The 19331-nt window shown below is 46.8% G+C and overlaps 1 protein-coding gene and 1 pseudogene across 6 annotated transcripts in view; one reads left to right on the top strand and one right to left on the bottom strand.

Moving 5' to 3' along the window:
- The window catches only part of LOC102454429 (extracellular calcium-sensing receptor), a 171795-nt gene that overhangs the window by 79605 nt on the left and 72859 nt on the right, over window positions 1–19331 (bottom strand). The window lies entirely within an intron of this gene.
- LOC149525652 (uncharacterized) lies at window positions 1769–12618 on the top strand (annotated as a pseudogene).

Below are 19331 nucleotides of genomic sequence, written 5' to 3' on the forward strand. Positions count from 1 at the left end.
TGGGACTTTGTCTAGCCAAAGGTTTCAAGCGGGGAGACTGAGTTGTCTTGCTATCATTGAGCTAACATGGCATTGGCTGCCATCGCATCGTTCACTCTGCTAGTATGTTCTATCCCTTCCCTAACATGTCTGTATTGGCTGCTTCAACAATATTATCTCCTTGTTTCCTGATACTATCTCCCAGTGACACATGGGCTACGTCTAGACTAGCATGATTTTCCGCAAATGCTTTTAACAGAAAAGTTTTCCGTTAAAAGCATTTGTGCAAAAGAGCATCTAGATTGGCATGGACGCTTTTCCACAAAAGCACTTTTTGCGCAAAAGCATCCGTGGCCAATCTAGACGCGCTTTTCCGCAAAAAAGCCCTGATCGCCATTTTCACGATCGGGGCTTTTTTGCACAAAACAAATCTCAGCTATCTATACTGGCCCTTTTGCGCAAAAGCTTTTGCGCAAAAGGACTTTTGCCCGAACGGGAGCAGCATAGTATTTCCGCAAGAAGCACTGATTTCTTACATGAGATCGTCAGTGTTCTTGCGGAAATTCAAGCGGCCAGTGTAGACAGCTGGCAAGTTTTTCCACAAAAGCAGCTGCTTTTGCGGAAAAACTTGCCAGTCTAGACACAGCCGTGGAGTGTTAGTGCTTTGGGGCAGGAACTATCTTTTTGTTCAGTGTTTACCCAATGCCTTGCCTAGTGGATTCCTGGTCTATGACTGAGGCTCCCAGGTTGGAGATTATAGTGTAGAGATTATATCTACACTGGCAAACTTCTACACAATAAAGCAGCTTTTTGCTCTCCAACTCCTGAGGTGTACATACTGCCGAGTGACTTTGTATGCAGTTGCAGTGCTGTAAAAAAAAACACCACAAGGGGCATACAACGGGCTGCACTCTGGCCGCAGTGGTCGCGTAGACACCCTGGTCTATTATAGTGTTACAACTGACCTCCGGAGATATCCCACAACACCTGTTCTTACCTCTCTGGCCATTGGTTTGACCTCTGCTACCCTACCCTCAGGTGACCAACCATCAGTCCCACCCTTTAAGTTCTTTGGGAATTTTGAAAGTCCCCTTCTAGTTTGCTAGGCTACACACATGCAGTGTTCTCAGTGTATCCTTCCAGGTGACCAAGCCTGCTCCATGCCCCAGGCAATCCCTCACTTGGAGCCATTCTGAGGTGCTGGATCGTATCAGCTTTTAGAGAGAGGAGACTGTCCTGTCCCAGCTGTGCTCCAGCTGTAGGAATTATGATGCCTATGGACAGATCTCACACTCCATGGGGGGAAAGAGCCATGATCTGGATCAGGGTTGCCAACCCACAGAAATTTCATTTATAGACAAAATGAGAAAAATTTACGGACAGACACATTTTTTTACGGACATAATTTTTATACTGCATTAAGATAACATAAATGGCCAAAAGTGAAAAGTAATTGTTGTCATTCATACATCACAAGAACAATATGCTATTTAACTCACTTTCATTTAGTTAGTCATGGTCCTCGGCGGGATCATGTAGATGATAACATCACATGGATCACGTGTTTCACGTTACGTCACCTCAACCATTGAGCTTAATAAACAACTAAAACCTCTGCAGTAAAATGGCAGAAGCAGCACAGAACAAATTTAATTGCTATAGAATAATTGCTGTTTTTTAAAATTTTATTGCATTTTTACGAAATTTACAGACAGCTACATTTTTTTATGGACTTTACGGACATGTCCAATTTTGGCTAATTTTTTACAGACTGTCCGTAAATTTACTGATGGTTGGCAACCCTGATCGGGACACACTGCAGTGCAGGGTCAAAGTGAAGGAGCTGTGGAAAGTCTACCTCCAGGTGTGTGGAGCAAACCACTGCTCTGATGTTGCTCCCATGAGCTGCCGGTTCCATAAAGAGCGGGAGGAGATTGGTGACCTCACCTCCACTGCAAAGACCCCCTTGGATAGTAAGGCAGCCCAGGGGCCAGTGGAAAGTTGCCCATGCCAGAAGGATGAAATCGGGGACGAGGAGGGGAAGGGTGACCCTTAGGTAGAGGACCAGAGATGCCTGCAGCCAGGAGCTCTTCTCTCCCCAGGAGGAGACTAGCCAGCCACAGGGTTTGAGTGTGGTGAAGCAGAAACAGCAGAGGAGAGCCCTGGCGAGGGGCTTTGATTTTAGGACTCAAAGAAGCGAGTTGTTGGTGGGAGGGGCCAGGGCTGGCTTTACCATGAGGCGATCTGAGGCAGCCACCTCAGATCGCCTCATGGTAAAGACTGTGGGGGAGGACGGGTGCCACTAGGACCCAGAGTGTAGAAAATTGTGCCTGCTTCTGGTGCATATGTATTCTCTCTGATCTAGATGCACAGAGATGGTGGAGTGCTGTGCTGGAGAAAGGAGGGCACAAGAGACATAACAGGCAGGCAGGAGAAAAGAAGGTATGGGGGCATCATTTGAGCTCCCCGCCTCAGGTGCCAAAATGTTGTGGGCCGGCCCTGGGAGGGGCTGCACAAGGCTGGCTTGTTTCCGTGTGCAGCGCATGCAGGGGTAGCGGGGAGTTTGCAGAAGGCTGTCTTGCATCTGTGTGATGCGTGTACCACCACATGCCTTGGCACAGCAGCAGAACAGGGTGTCGATGCATTCATTCACTTCATGGCCATCTGCCTCAGAGAGCACCACAAAACTCTCATGAAGATACTGGGCAATATGCTGCCACCATCTCTTTGGCAGAGCTGCTTTGTTTCTTGTGCCATACGATAACTTTCCTGTGGCACTCAGGCATCACTGGGGAAAGGGAGGAGAGGACCATTGCTACACATGAGAGCTGCCTAAAGGCCAGGATGGAAGTCGCAGTGTTAGAGGAGACCCTCCCTGGAGTCCCTGCTCACCCTCAGCAACAAGAGATCTTCCATAACTAACCCTACCCGCAGAAAAGTGGGGATAGTAATGATTTTTATGCCTCTTCTACAGCGCTGGCTCTCCACAGTGCAGAGTACTGTCCTGGAACAATGAATTCCCCCACCACTGCAGTTACTCACCGTTCTGGATATCTTGTGGCTTACGGGGGCTTGCCTGGGGCCAGCCAATCAATGAGAGGTATGTGACCAGTGGTTGTGTTCTAAACACTGCAACACACTGACTCAAACAATCGTGCTTTTGTAAAATGATGCATTTTGTCTTCACAGATATGACCTTGGGAGTCCAGCCTGCCCATGGTTTATCGCTGGCTGAACAGCTGCACAGTGGCTATTAAGAAAATAGGGAGGGATTCCTGGGTGATTTTAAGCTGTGGCCTGGGACCAAAACCCAAGAACCAAAGGAGTGTCAGAGCCGCAAGAAGAGAGACCTAAGGGAGAATGAGGTGCAGCGAAACAAAACCCCGGAGAGGCTCATCAACGCTATAAAGCAATGTTTTTCACCCAGTGGTACGAAAACCCGTAGAGGTACTCAAGAGAAGTCTGGGGGATGTAAACACAACAGAAATTTGGAGAGAACTGAATTTTTGTTTTAAGTTTTACAGTGCTTTATTATTTTTGTACTTTTTACACCCAAAAATTTCATCACCCGCCCAGCTACAATTAAGTTGTTTAAACAAATGTGCTGCAATGGTAGAAAAAATGTGTGTGTGTCTGAAAACTGTAGGTACTGGGGGTACTTCTAATTTTATTTTATTTTTTTGAAAAAGGGGCACTTTATAAAAAAAGGTTGAGAAACACTGCTATAGAGCACCAAGCCGGCCTGTTCCAGGTACTCATCGGATTGCAAACTGAGCAGCTCCGTGCCCACCCGCCCCTGCAGCCACTGTCACAAAACCGTTTCCCAGGTCCACCTCCTGACACTGTCAGCACTCTCCTAACATCCTGGCTGTAGTCACTACCCACTGCATTCCCCACCTGCCCCATTACAGTCCAGCCCTGAGGAGTCCCAGGACTTGCTGCGCTCTTCCTGTCACACAGCAAAGTAGCTCTGCTGAATCACAGGACCTGCTGCACTCCACTGCAATGGGAAAGGCTGCATAGGGTGCCTGGACAAACTCAAATTTTCAACTGTCCAAGGACCCCACCTTCTCCTGGGCCCCTCAATTCCTGCATTCCCCGCAGTGCTGATGTGTTTCTGTATCTCTGCCCTCCAGCGGCGGTTGTTTTATAAAACCAATGAGCTATTTTGGATTCAAAGCAATCTTTATTCCACTCCCTGAAAGCAAAGAGAGCCCTACAAAGCAACACACCATTTTTTTAAACCATCCCAGACACAGTGCATCGTCTGCACCAAATGCAATTACCTGCTAGGATTGTACGCACTGACCTCCTGAGCATAGCAACAAACATTAGTGGCTTTCAGCTTCAAATTGCCGCCTCTAGGGATCCCTAAGCCAGATAGCCCCATGCTGCACCTCTCTAATAGCTCTGGTCTCTGGCCGTTCAAATTCAATCACCAGGAGCTAAACTCAGTCATCCAGCCCTAAGTGAAGCTTTCATTCTACCCTTCACAAATATTATGGAGGATACAGCATACAGCTATAAACATAGGAATATTGTCATCAGCCAAGTCCAGCTTCCCATTTAGGAAGTGCCATGAGGCTTCTAAATGGCCAAAAGCACACTCAACAGCCATTTTCCACTTGCTTGGCCTGTTGGTGAACTATTCCTAGCTGCTGTCAAGGCTCCTGTGTATGGCTTCATTAGGGGTAGGCAGGATCTCCTAGAATCACAATGGGAATTTCGACTTCCCTCAATGGTGAACTTCTGGTTTGAGAAGCAGATCCCTGCTTGCAGCTTCCTGAGCAGTTCAATGTCGAATAAACTGCGTGTCATGCATGTTTCTGGACCAGCCTGCATTAACGGCCGTGAAACGCTCCTGGGGATTCACAAACACTTGGAGAACCTTGAAGAAATACCCCTTCTGATGAACGTTCTTGGAGGTGAGGTAGTCTGGTGCTGGACTATGGGTGCCATCTCTTGCCTCACCACAGTTAGAGAAGCCCATTTGTGCAAAGCCATCCATAATGGCATTCACACTGACCAGATACATGGTTCGTCGCAGCAGGATGCAATTAATGGCCCTGCACATGTCTGCCAACATGAGTCTAATGGTCGATTTTCCCAGTCTGAACTGGTTAGCAACCAATTGGCAGCAATCAAGTGGCCAGCTTCTGCAATGCAATCACTGCGCTCTTCTCCAGTGACAGGGCCGCTTTCGTTCTTGTGTCCTCGTGCAGCATGCCAGGGGCGAGCTCACCACACAGTTCCTTGTAAGGGCCTTTCCTCCTTCCAAGTAGCTCAGCCACAACTCATCATCCGACACGGGCATGATGATTCGATCCCACTGCTCCGTGAGCCCCAAAGCAGTGTTTCACTGGGGTCAGCAACTCATAGATACTGAGCCTGGCGCAAGCCGAGTCGGACACCTCTCGCCTTTGCAGGATAAGGAATAGCTCCAGTGCCACTCAGGATGTGTCAGTGAGAGTGAGCAATGCACTAGGCCACAGTGCCAGCGTCAATCTTGCACAAGAATGAGACAGAGCATGAAGTTCACACTCCATTGAAAGGTGATGCCAAATGTGGATGGAAACACTGGGATTGCTGGGAAGGGAAGCAGTGCATCATGGGGCACTGGGACAGGCCCTAGGATGTCCCATGACCCCCTTCACTTTCCCACAATACTTGGCAGCAGAAGAGGGAGAGATGCTCTGTGGGATAGGTGCCTGACGTGCACCACACTGAATGTCACTGCAAGCATCACAGATATGAGCACTTATTGCACAAGCAGCTGCCAGTGGTTTCCATTAAGGACTCTCTAAGTGATGATGTGACTTTCCTGTGCCATACCTTGTGAGAAATAATGTAATGAGTAACAGCTTCAAATTAATACCTTCAAAATCCTAGTCAAAGCGAAGCACTTGTACTTCAGAATGTGCTAGACAGCCCAAGGTAACGTCTAGCACATTATAATGTGGAATGGTTCTCTCTGCACTAGAGTTTTAGAAGGTGTTAGTTAGACTGAGACAGATTAGAACGTGATATTAGATAGAGCAGCACTTCTGAATGCGGCCACCAGGGACTTTTTTTTTGCAACCACAGCCTCTTGGGCAGTGGAGGGGAAAACAAGTAGGGGTTGGGCCCTGCCCCCGTCTTGAGTCACAATGTCAGAGGAGCAGACAGCCAGTGTAAGGTCCCCACCTTCCTGGGGCAATGGGACTTAAGCTTCCACCTTCAGCCCCGGTGTAGCAGGTGGTAGGCCCCGGCTACATGGCAGCAGGCTCTAGCCACCAGCTCTGACTGGGGCTTTGGGCTCTGAGTTTTGGCTGCATAATGATGGGCTCTGTTCCCCCGGACATTGGCCTTTGGGCTCACCCTCCCTTTCCACCTCTGGCCCCCACTGCCATTCCTGGGCCCTTACCCATCCCTCTGGCTCCTATTGCCTACTTACACATGTCCCCATCCAAGGTTTAATTTGTGTCCCAGCTTGCCACGTCTGAGAAAGTCTGCTGTGAAAAGTGATGTTTGCATCTTTGTTACAATCACTTTTCACTGCCTTACAGCTAGCTAACAAGTCTCTGCTGTAAAACGTGATATTAACAAACCTACAAATATCACTTCTCACAGCAGCAGACGTACTAGCTAGCAAGTCTTAAAAAATACCACAAGTAAACAACCAGCAAAAAGACAAGGTGCTTTGAATGTTCTTATTTCTGTTTCTAGTCTGTTTGGGTCCAATAAAAAATATAGACAGCTGTATGTTACTGAGGCTGTAGAAACACTCCCACATTCATAAATGACTATGATTGCACTTACCTATGTATTAATTTTTCCTATATTTAAGTAATTTAGAAAAAATTATCAAAGCGGCCACCAGCAAGAGATGGTGGCTGCATGCTGAGGCCACAAAAACATTTGTTGTGAGAACCTTTGATAAAAAAGGTATACTATGAGATGCTTCCAGCTAATCTTAGACCATCTGGAGATGCACAGAGCAATCACATTTCTGACCTCTGAGTTTTTGGCCACTGTCTTTTCCAAGATGTGCATTAATTCCTGGAAGATAGCTTAGCCTCTGCACCACAGACACTTCCCAGATGTGCACTAGTCTCTGGGGAGGGTGGGGGAGGTTATACAGCAAAGTTATTTCAGAATAATGGCCGTTGTTCCAAAATAACTATGCGAGCATTTACACAGGAATTCCGTTATTTTGAAATAATTTCAAAATAATGGACAGCTTATTCTGACTTGTGTAAACCTCATTCTAGGAAGAATAATGCCTATTCCAAAATAGCTATTTCGAAATAAGGCGTGTATAGATGGTCCACGTGTGCTATTTCGAAATAGCCCCTCACCAGGGGGCCATTCTAAGTGATTCCGCCCAGGGCTCTAAATCAAGTTAACATGTCTCCATTAGGGAAGCCTGCCTCGGACTAATTTTGACGCTGCCCTGCAGTGTAGACGTGCTATTGTGAAATAAGCTATTTGGATATGTCTACACTACAGTGTTATTTCGAAATAGCTTATTTCAAAATAAAGTGTCTACACACAAAATGCATTTCGAAATAGCTTTTTGCTATTTTGAAATAGCACATCCATACTGATTGGACACTGAATCGCATTTAAGGCCAGCCGGAACTGGTTCCAGCAGGGCATCAGGTCAGAAGTTACCTTGTGGCCAGGGCGGCCAGCAGGGCATCTTGGGAAGGGCTGGAGGCCCCCTATTTCGAAATAAGCGTCTACATAGCGCTTATTTCGAAATAGCAATTTTGAAATAGGCGCTATTCCTCGTGGAATGAGGTTTACCAATTTTGAAATAAGCCCTCCACTATTTTGAATTAATTTCAAAATAACGGAATGGCTGTGTAGACGCTAGGATAGTTATTTCGAAATAATGGCTGTTATTTTGAAATAACTTTGCTGTGTAGACATACCCTTTCAGAATAACTATTGGGCTACGTCTACACTGGCCACAATTTCCGGAAAAGCCATGCAAATCAGGTAAGTCAGGATAGGGAAATCCGCGGGGGATTTAAATATCCCCCGCGGATTTAAATAAACATGTCCGCCGCTTTTTTTCTGGCTTGGGCAAAAGTCGGAAAAAAAGCGTCTAGACTGGCGCGATCCTCCAGAATAAAGCCCTTTTCCGGAGGATCTCTTATTCCTACTTCAAAGTACTTATTCAAAGTACCTACTTCAAAGTAGGAATAAGAGATCCTCCGGAAAAGGGCCAGTCTAGACGCTTTTTTTCCGGCTTTTCCCCAAGCCGGAAAAAAAGCGGCGGACATGTTTATTTAAATCCGCGGGGGATATTTAAATCCCCCGCGGATTTCCCTATCCTGACTTACCTGATTTGCATGGCTTTTCCAGAAATTGTGGCCAGTGTAGACGTAGCCTTGCAGAATAGCTTATTCTGAAATAACTGTGCAGTGTAGACGTAGCCTAGGAGATGCCTTTCACTTGGGTAGTTATTGCTTGAGTGAGACTTGATCACTGAATGCAGTCCTTATTGAAGTCATCTTTATTAATGAGAGCTCATGTTAGGCACCAGCAAATAGCAGGGCATGAGGCATTGTGGGCTGTGCCTTCAAAGGCTGAGCTTCCCAGACCGGTAGTGAGGTGAAATGCTCTGGTGCACTTGTGATTATGTGCTGTCAGTTGGAAGTGGGCACAGAACAAGGCAGAATTTCTTCATGCTCTGTAAGCACTGAATGATCCCCGAGTGACATGGATGTGCATGCGAACAGACTCAGAGCTACTCCTTCCTTTCTGTGAATTTCACCAGCCCCCCATCTTTCAACCCGTCCTGGGAGGGAGGGTGGCCCGTGTAGACATGGCTCCAACCATCTATTCTAGTTTTGCTTCTAAATTAATTGCTTCTCCTTTTCATTTCTAGCTGTAGGACAACAACAGTGCTACTCTCCTGCTGTACAGGGGGTTGAGAGAGCTTGTGAAGAGCCTCAACATTGCAACATTAAGTACCATGCAACTAAGAAAAGAGCAGGGGGCGGGAGGGAGGGGGCAGCGAGGAGCCCCCTGAAAGCAGTGCCACTCATGAGGGTCTTCTGTTTGGCCCACTGAGCTTCAGCTACTAAATCCTCTTCCTCTCTTGGGCAGCTGCAGCGCTCCCATGTTGACCTGCCTTCGAGCACCGCCACCCCTGCATGAAGGATGTTCTACGGTCAGGGAGCACAAGGGTCAGAGCTACCAGGAGTCAGGGGCCAGTGGGAGCTAGTGGCCTATACAATATGAAGGAATAGCTAACTCCTGGCAGACCAGATGGAAAGCCCTCACCAGAGGTCCTGCCTCTATGCTTCCATGTCAGGCCATTTCCCTCCCCTCCAGAGCATCCCCCAAGTTATCACGGACAGGTGCAGGTCCAGGTGGAGGGTGAAGAGTGCTCAGAGACAGGGCAGAACCAGGATATTAAATTCTACGACCAGGCAGGGGAGCACAGAGGCTGGAGCTGCTGCAAACCCTGGGTGGACCCATAAGCAGAGTCAAATTAACAAGGCTGCCAAGACAATGGCACCCCCAGCTGGGATCAGAAGTCAGGCAAAGGCATGGATGAAAGGGGCTTCAAGAGGAGTCACCTCCTGCTTCCTTGAGCCTAATTCCCCTGCTGCCCCCAACACTGGCAGCAGCCTAGAATCAAGTTTTAAAGGGGGCCCACACAGGACAAACAGTGCCACTAGAGCAGGGGTGGGCAAAAGGGATCTGGCCCGCTAATAAGGTTGATGGGGCCCACAGAGGCCCTGTCACTTCCCCACCCCCAGGCCCTCATTGGGCCTGAATGTTCCTCTGCCCTGCCCCCGCCCTGCAGGAAGTGTGTGGTGCTTAGAAGTGCCATGCGCTCCTGGCAGGGTGGGAGGAGACTTTGCATGCTCCCCCGCCCCCAAGCTCTGACTGGGAGCGGAGCGCGCAACGTCTCCTCCTGCCCTGCGAGGGGTGCAGCGCTTCCAAGCACTGTGCACTCCTGGCAGGACGGCGGCAGGGTGGGAAGAGACTTTGCGCGCTCTTCCTGCACCCAGGCCAATTGGGGTTTGGGGGCGCAAAGTCTCCTCCCACCCTGCAAGGGGTCAGCACTTAAAGTCAATTGCCAGCTGCTGCTCAGCTGGCAGCTAACTCTAAGCACTGCCCTCTCTTGCAAAGCAGGGGCAGGGTGTGAGAGACTTCACATGCTCCCCCTCCCCAGGCCCTGACTGACCTGCAGGCAGCAGGGGGGAGCACGCAAAGTCTCCCACTGCCAAGGGCACAGGTAGCTAGAGGAAACCACCAGCTGTTCTGAACAGCTGGCGGTTCTCTCGGGAGGGGGGAGGTAAAGACTTTGCATACTCTCCCAGCCCCAGACCAATCAGGGTCTGTGGGTGGGGAAGCAGGGACCCGCCCCTTCCACCTGAGGTCCCGCCCCTTCCTCGGTGTCCCAGAGCCACTTAAAAAATTTCTGAAGTGGCCCCCGGTCAAAAATGATTGCCCTCCCCTGCACTAGATCCTTAGATGGAAGGAGATTTAAAAAGGTGCCACTTCAACAAGCCTCCTCACCCTTATCCAGCAGGCTCAGCAAGCTGTAACATGGACTTCTCTGTAGCTTAATTCTCCACAATTATTTCCCTTCAATCTGCCCCATTTGGAAACCTTTATTTGTGGGCCCAACAGGTCAGGGCCAGATGATTTGCTCTGCGCACAATGGCTCCTAAGGCCTCCAATGTACAAGCCAGTGTATTTTTTACAGGGAAGCAGAGAAACATTTTTTGGTTTGAACAGCGCTCAGAGCCTGGACCCAGAAGAGAGACGGAGATCTACAGAAACACTCAACATCCTTGTCTTACCCAGTGATCTCTGTGCAAAAACAAGCCATCGTCAACTGCACCCACCAAGACTTAAAATCAACAAGCACAAAACTAATAAATCAAGAAAAGAGGGAACAACAAAGTTAAGTGAAAACTGTAAATACAGCTTTGCCTTGCATGTAGAACAGCCAGAAATTCTGCACTTTTACCTGACCATGACAGTAAGGAGGCCAGCCCATAAGCAAGTTCTTTCTTACAAGTAAGAGAGTCTAAAAGGGTTGTGGAGACTAGGAGATTATGGATGGCTCAGGGAAGAGCGATCCCTGAATATTTTGGTTTCAGGAGTGGAGCTCCAAATGGCAGGCCAGTCATGTAATTCACTGGGTGGGATCGGATCGTGAACATCTCCATGAGAAAGTTAGAACTTTAAAAGGCAGAACAAAAGATGTCTCCTGTCCTGATTATAACGGGACAGTACTACATTAATGTGGGTGCAAAAGATGTTAAAACGTCCTGAAATCAGGAATGTACACCGACATAAAAACACAATTTTACAGTGTGGAAATGTGTTGTAGCATGGACCATCATATTATGCAGATGTGCATCACAATATTGAATTGTTATACTGCATTTTGGGGGTAGGATGCCATTTTGTACCCATATGGAAGTGGTGTATTGTAATTTTTGTGAAGATTCATTGTCACTTCAAAAAAATCACATTATGCTATGAAGAGTTCGTGACTGGAGCACCTCGGTGTTATGGTATGTCAAAAAATATATTAATAATGAATGCTGTTCCTGAGATGTAGCAAGGACAGAGAGATTAGGATATGACTAAGGCCACTGGGGACTGATTCATTCTGTGATATATTCTGCCTTTGTTACCCTTCTACGCAAAGTGTATACATCAGAAATGTGATGGGAAGCAGCCTCAGTAGAGCTGCAGACAAATATATAACAGGAGATGAATTTTACATAATACTCTCAATACTTGCACCACTTCAACAAATAATTATAATGTAAGAGATATTTTGAAAACATAAGCTGCAAATATGCAATTCACATGGCTTGAAATACTCTCATCTTACATTACAATGAGGATGAAAATTGTGGGCAGGTTTTTTTCCTTAAGCTTTAGCACTCAGTCCTCAAGCTAGCAAGATCAGGATGGAAAGAGCAATGGGGAATTCTTACTCTCTTTTTTAAAACTCATATATTCAATATGAGAAATTTTCCAGATAATTTTATGTAAGATACACAAATTAAATTGAACTCAATGAATACGCTGAGGCATTGGGTAGCGAAACAAAAACCGACAAGAGGCAATTCTACAAGTATTTAAATGCGGGGGAGTGGGCAGAGAATTATTTGTGTGTTCAGAGAAAATATGATGAGTAAAAAAGGATGAAATTGTTCAAGGCGGAATATTAGAAAAAAATATCCTAATACTGCATTTCAGGTGTAATTGTCACAAAAAGAAGGGGTGGAAGTCTCATTAGTTAGGACATTTAATATCAGACTATAGAATAAGTTATAGAAAAGGGGAAAACTAGGACAAATTACAAATGAATATAATACAGATGGATATAAACAAATAACACAAGTAAAAAAATTAGGAAGGCCGTGGTACAACATGAGATCAAACTAGCCAGAGACATAAAGGCTATCAAGAAAACAGTCTACAAATACCTCAGAAGCAAGAGGAAGACCAAGCACAGGGCAGGACCATTATTACTCAGTGTATATGTGGTGGAAGGGATAACAACAGAAAATGTGGAAATGGCAGAGGTGCTTAACAACTTCTTTGTTTCAATTTTCACCAGGAAGCTTGGCCGTCATTGACTCCTACCATAGTGAATTCCAGTGAAAATGAGGTAGAGTCAGAAGCGAAAGTAGGGGCAGGGAATTAAAAATTACTTAAACAAATTAGATGGCTTCAAGCCACCTGGTCCTGGTGAACTGAAAAATCATGGAAGATGAGAGAGACTCCAGAAGACTGGAAAAGGACAGATATAGTGCCCATCTATAAAAAAGAAAATAAGGACAACCCAGGGAACTACAGACCAGTCAGCTTATCTTCTGTACCAGAAAGATAATGGAGCAAATAAATAAGGAATCCATTTGCAAACAACTAGAAAATAATAAGGTGATAAGTAAGTCAGCATGGATTTGCCAAGGAACAACCTGATAGCTTTCTTTGACAGGATAATAGGCCTTGTGGTAAGAGGGAAGTGGTAGATGTGGTATATCTAGTAGGGATGTGAACGGCTACATACAACCCCTCCCCCGCTGGCTCTGTATGGGTATGTCTACACTACAGCGCTAATTCGAACTAACTTAGTTCGAATTAGTTAATTCAAACTAAGCTAATTCGAACTAACGCATCTAGAACTAAAAACTAGTTCGAATTAGCGTTTTGCTAATTCGAACTAGCGCGTCCACATTAAGGATGGCCGGAAGCAGTGCTGGTAGGGCATCAGAGGAGGACTTAGAGCGTGGAGATGCTGTATCAGGCTAGCCGAGGGCTGTGCTTAAAGGGTCCTGACCCCCACCCCGGACAGACAGTTCTCAGGGGTGCCCCGCTTGTAAAGCAGTCCTGGCTTGGAGTGCCCTGAGTGCCCACACTGGGCACATCACAGCACTCGGCCATCAGCCCGGCTGCACTTGCCGCAGGCTGCCATCTGGGGAGAGGGAGCAATTGGGGGGCTTCAGGAGAGCTTCCACCCCCAGAAGCCCGCAGAGCCAGCCCAGTCCTCCCCATCGGGGGCTCGTACCCCATTCCTCCCTCACCTCCTTCCACTTACCCTTCCCTAGCCCCTTTTCTTGATGTACAAAATAAAGGACAATTGTGTTCAAAAATGGAATCTGTCTTTATTGAACAAAACTGGGGGAGACTGGGAAAAGGAGGTGGGAGAGGGGAAGAGAGAGGGTGGGAGAGGGGAGGGCAACTAAAATGATCAGGGGTTGGGAACAGGTCCCATATGAAGAGAAGCTAAAGGGACTGGGACTTTTCAGCTTAGAAAAGAGGAGACGGAGGAGGGACAGGATAGAGGTCTCTAAAAGCAGGAGTGGGGTGGAGAGGGTGCATACAGAAAAGTTCTTCATTAGTTCCCATAAAGAAGGACTAGAGCACACCAAAGGAAAGGAATGGGTAGCAGGCTTCAAAGTAGTAACAGAAAGTTGTTCTTCACAAAGCAAAGAGTCAACCTGTGGAACTCCTTGCTGCAGGAGGATGTGAAGGCTAGAACTGGAACAGAGTTTAAAGGGAAGTGAGATCAAGTCATGGAGGTTGGGTCCATGAAGTGCTATTAGCCAGGGGGTAGGAGTTGTGTCCCTGCCCAAGGTTTGTGGAAGGCTGGAGAGGGATGGCACGAGACAAATGGCTTGGTCACTGTCTTCGGTCCATCCCCTCCAGGGTCCCTAGGGTTGGCCGCTGTCGGCAGACAGGCTACTGGGCTAGATGGACCTTTGGTCTGACTCAGTACGGCCATTGTAAGCTCAGGGCTCAGGGTCGGGGGTCTCAGTGGACCCCCTTGATTCTCTTGCACATCTGCTCCTGGGTGGCCAGGCTGGCAGCTCTCTTGCCCAAGCCGGCCACCTTCCTGTGCCTAGTGAGGAGATTGTGGACGAGGTCCACGATGTCCGCACTAGCCCAGGCGGGTGCCCGCCTCTTGCTGTCCCGGGCAAGCTCCCGGGAGCTGCTAGCCTGGTCCCAGGAAGAGGGGGAGGGCTGGGGGACATCGGGTGGGTGGCTCGATCCTTGCCAGGTGCAGGGTCTGCTGGCTGGGTGCTGGCAGGCTTGCACCTGGCACAGGCACCGTAGCCAGCCCGTGCCCCTTTAAGGGGTCCGGGGCCGGGAGGGGGGCAGTAGAGTTTCCCTGGTGTTGGCCAGAGTGGTCACCAGGGAAAGCTGGGGAGGGCTAGCCTCCCACTAGTTCGAATTAAGGGGCTACACACCCCTTAATTCGAACTAGCTAGTTCGAACTAGGCTTAATCGTCGTGGAATGAGGATTACCTAGTTTGAACTAAGCGCTCCGTTAGTTCGAATTAAATTCGAACTAGCGGAGCGCTAGTGTAGCGCCTATGAAAGTTAGTTCGAACTAACTTTGTAGTGTAGACATACCCTATCAGACACAGCAGTAAGGGTGCATGGGAGGCCTCAGCTGGAGCACACAGGGTGCTGGCTTTTAAGCCTGCTGCAGAACCGCCTGACCCCCTGTGCTGCTGCCTCTGATACAAAATCAGCAGCACCGGGAGAGGCAGGCAGGAGCTGGTATAGACAGGGAGCTGGCTTTTAAGATGGCTTCCTGCATGTCCCACCCCCATGGTGCTGCCTCCCAGAGAGGCAGCAGCATGGAGTGTGGGCAGGTGGGAGCTGGTGCTCCTGGGGGAAAACCATCTCCCCATGAGCAGCAGTTCCCACAGAGCCACCTGCCCTAGCAAAGCTGCCTGTGATACAGATCCATGCCTGTGATACAGAGGCAGCAGCACAGGGCGGGGAGGGGGGAGGAGGAAGGGCTGGGAGACTGTGCTCACAACCAGTGTAATGACACCAGGTACCACCCTGGAGGATGCTAGGGTTGGAGACCGCAAAGGCTTAAAGACACCTTTGCACATTTGCCTCTTGAGCTACACTGAGCACTTATCATAAGGCAAGATCTGGGTCCTTAGAGCCAAAACATTTCTGATTATGAATGTTCACTAGATGCAAAGCGACAATGGCAGCAAGCAGCTTTTATGTGACCTTGTAAACTAAAATATAAGAACATAGGAGCGGCCAAAGTGGGTCAGACCAATGGTCCGTCCAGCCCAGTATCCTGTCTGCCAACAGTGGCCAATGCCAGATGTAAAAGGAATGGACAGGACAGGCCAGTGATAGAAATGTAGGACAATGTAGCCAATTATCTAGTGATCCATCCCCTGTCATCCAGTCTCAGCACCTGAAGTTAGAAGGGCAGGGACACCCAAAGCATGGAGTTGCATTTCTGGCCATCATGTATAACAGCCTTTGATGAACTGAACCTCCATTACAACATTTATTCTTTTTTGAACCTAGTTATACTTTTGGTCCCTACAAACATTCTTTGTCAGTGAAGTTCTACACGCACACAGACTCCACCCCCTTCATGATTTTATAGGCCTCTGTCCTAGCCCCTGTCACTTTTCTCCAAGCGGAACAGTCCTAACCCTTTCAATCTTTTCTTATATGGAAGCTGTTCCAGTCCCCTAATGATTATCATTGCCCTTCTCTGTACCTTTTCCATTTCTTAATATATCTTATTTTGAGATGGGGCGATTGGAACTGTATGCAGTACTGAAAGTGTGGATGTACCATGGATTTATGTAACATTATATTTCCTGTCTTATTATCTATCACTTTACTAATGGGTTTTAACATTCTAGTAGCTGTTTTGCCCCTGGAAATGGATGTTTTCACAGAACTATCCACAGTGATTCCAAGATCTTTTTTAAGGAGCCGATTTTGTATGTAGATTTGGATTATGTTGTCCAGCATGCATTACTTTGCATTTATCAAAAATTTAGTTTTGATCTATGAATAAATATATAGATGTCAAGATATGTTTGCAGACAATTCTTAACTAGAAAACAGTTACATTTGAGAAGTAAACCATTCACAAGCAATAGTTAGCCCAATTCAAGTAGCAAAACCATCTTTTCTCCACGTTAGATCAATTAATGTGTGCTTATCTAAAAGCAGTCTATGTAGATACACACGTAGGCAGGGCTCGACAATCACGGCAAAAACCACTTGCCAGCCCTGCACCGCAAATGCGCAAGACCCGCACTGCGCATGTGTGGACTGCCGGTGAACAGGGCGACCAGCTGAAATCTACTCACCACGGGCGAGTTGATAAGTGTATTTGTCGAGCCCTGCATATAGGGTATGTCTATAGATTAGACAGGTCAACACTGCAAATGAGGCGGGGATTTAAATATCTCGCACCTAATTTGCCTAAAAATGGCCACCACATTTTGCCGACTTAGCACTTTGTCAGCAAAAAGCAGCAGGCTAGAGGGGTTTCTGTCGAGAAAGAAAGCCTTTTTCGACAGATCCTGTAAACCTCCTTGCAGGAGGCATAAGGGATCTGAAAAAGGCTTTCTTTCTCGACAGATCCCCTTCTAGACTGCCGCTTTTTGCCAACGAAGTGCTGAGTCGGCAAAACAGAGTGGCCATTTTTATGCAAATTAGGTGCAGGATATTTAAATCCCTGCCTCATTTGCAATGTCGACCTGCCTAATCTGCATCTCTCTGCCGACAGAGGGATGCAGTCTAGACATATCCTTAGTGATTAAATTCCTTTGCTTCCATATCAGCCTGATCCAATCCCTGTTGAAGTCAATGGACCCATTTAGATCAGGATTTATCTAAGCAAGAAAAGGCTGGATCTATAACATGTCAGTTGGCACATTTAAAATGCAGTTTTATTGCATTTAAGATGGAAACATGCTAATATTTTCTTTTCTTTTGGTAACTACTCTTTTTGGCTATCACTTATAGTCGCTTAAAATCTCACTTTTGTAGTTAATAATAAACTTGGTTTACTGTTTATCTTTATCCAGTGAGTTCGCCTGAAGTGTCTGGTAAATTTGCCCAGGGGTTTTACAAAGACTGGTGTATGTCTACTTTCCATTGATGCAAGTGGTGAATCAATTAATAAATCAGTTGGTACATTTCTGAGATACAGAACTGGGAGCTGGAGGTAGAGGATTCAGCTGGTGTCTTATGCTGAGAGATTAATAAGTGGCTCTGGGAACATTCGTGCAATCTAGTTGCTGGATGAGCGGCTGCTCAGTTGGGCGTGGTGAGTGATAACAGAACATGGAAAGGGTGCTGCTTCTCCCCTGAAAGGCATTGAGAGATACAGCCCAGGCTGGAGAGACTTAAGGGGGCACAGCAGTCCCATAGTCCTAGGCTCCCTCTAGGGACCCCCTCACAGTTAGCGGTTGCACCACTTAATCTAAGTCAGTGGTTCTCAATCTGCGCGATGCTTAGAGCACAGCCCAGAGTCAGAGCCCATGTGACATCCTCAGGGCCATCCAGGTAGTACTGGATGTGGCCCACAACGGTAAACAGGTTGAGAGCCACTGAAAGTCCATTGTGTAGATCTAATCTATAGTTTGTAGGTAGGTGCATTAAATAAAGCAAGAACAGCTTCAGAATTCTTTTGCTGAAGTTCTTTCCTTCTGCTCTGTTATGCATTATATTCAAACCACTATGATCTTACAAATTAATTGGATTGAACCTGCTCGCTATTTGGACAGGAAACCAGTAAAAACCCTAGGTCAGAATTGTCCCTTACATTTCAAATGGACAGAGGTGCAGACCCCTTTGGAAATCTTAGGGCAGGTCTACACTACAGGGACAGGTAGATCTGAGCTATGTACTTTAAGTTACATTAGTAGCATACTTCAAATCAACATAGCTTAGATCTACTTACTGCAGGGTTCATGCCATGCTAGGTCGACAGAAGAAGCTCTCCTGTCAATTCCCCTTACTCATCTTGTTCTGATGGAGTACCATAGTCGACAGGAGAGTGATCAGCAGTCAATTTAGCGAGTCTTCACTAGACTCACTGAATGAGCCCCAGTGGATCCACTGAAGCAGTGTTAATCCACTTTGTAGTGGAGACAGTCTGCAGTTCCCCGAGGGATCCTCTGACCATGTGTTGAAAAACCACTGTTCTATCACACTGATAACCTTTCCCAGGTCCCTAGACATTGTCTGTGAGCCTCCAGAGGGTTCGCAGACTGCAGGTTGAAAACCACCACTCTAGGAGAAGCAGAAATGGTGTTAGTAATTCGTTATCATAATTCCAAATTTGCACTGAACTAATTCCCCAGCCTCGTATTAGAAATCAGGGTACTTCTAAACAGGCTGTTTTCAGATAAGATGTAAAACAGATGCCCTGACCTCTTGTTGGTATTAAAGCCCCATGTCACTTTACTGCTCAGGAACACACGTGTTTCCCTCTTTCTCGTGACCAAATTCCAAACTGAATATCTTATATTTTGCCTTCATCAAGTTTCAGTTGAATTCAGTTTGTCATAATTTCCAATCTTAAATTGCTATGTAGTGTTGCTGGGCAAGGTTAAACATCTGCCATGTCTCAGCACAAAACTGGCTGTATTTCAGTAGTGGAAGAAGCAATTCACATCCATATATACAGGGTTTAATGCCAAAGACTGACCTGTCTATAAGCGGTATTTATGTGAAAGTAACTGAATTTTGCTTGAAGGACTGATTACTGAATTCAGGTTTGGGACTGTAGGGCCAGATTTTTAAAAGTATTTAGGAGGTACCTAAGGAGGAAGATAGGTGCCTAGCGGGATTTTCAAAATTACCTAGACATCTGATTTCACCCAATCTGCATTGTTAGACACCTAAACACTTAAAAATTTACCTCATGTTGAGTGAAGTGTTTAGCAAGGATGAAAAGTTCAATAAAAATAGAAGAATTTATTATTTCAAAACCCTTATTTGCCATACATGATTGTAGTCAGACAATTTTACAATTTTCTGGTCACTGGTGGCATGTCTACTCAGTAGAGCATAGCTCG

Source organism: Pelodiscus sinensis, chromosome 1 (genome assembly GCF_052426305.1).
Source record: "Pelodiscus sinensis isolate ZL-2025 chromosome 1, ASM5242630v1, whole genome shotgun sequence".
In the NCBI taxonomy this organism is placed as follows: domain Eukaryota; kingdom Metazoa; phylum Chordata; order Testudines; family Trionychidae; genus Pelodiscus; species Pelodiscus sinensis.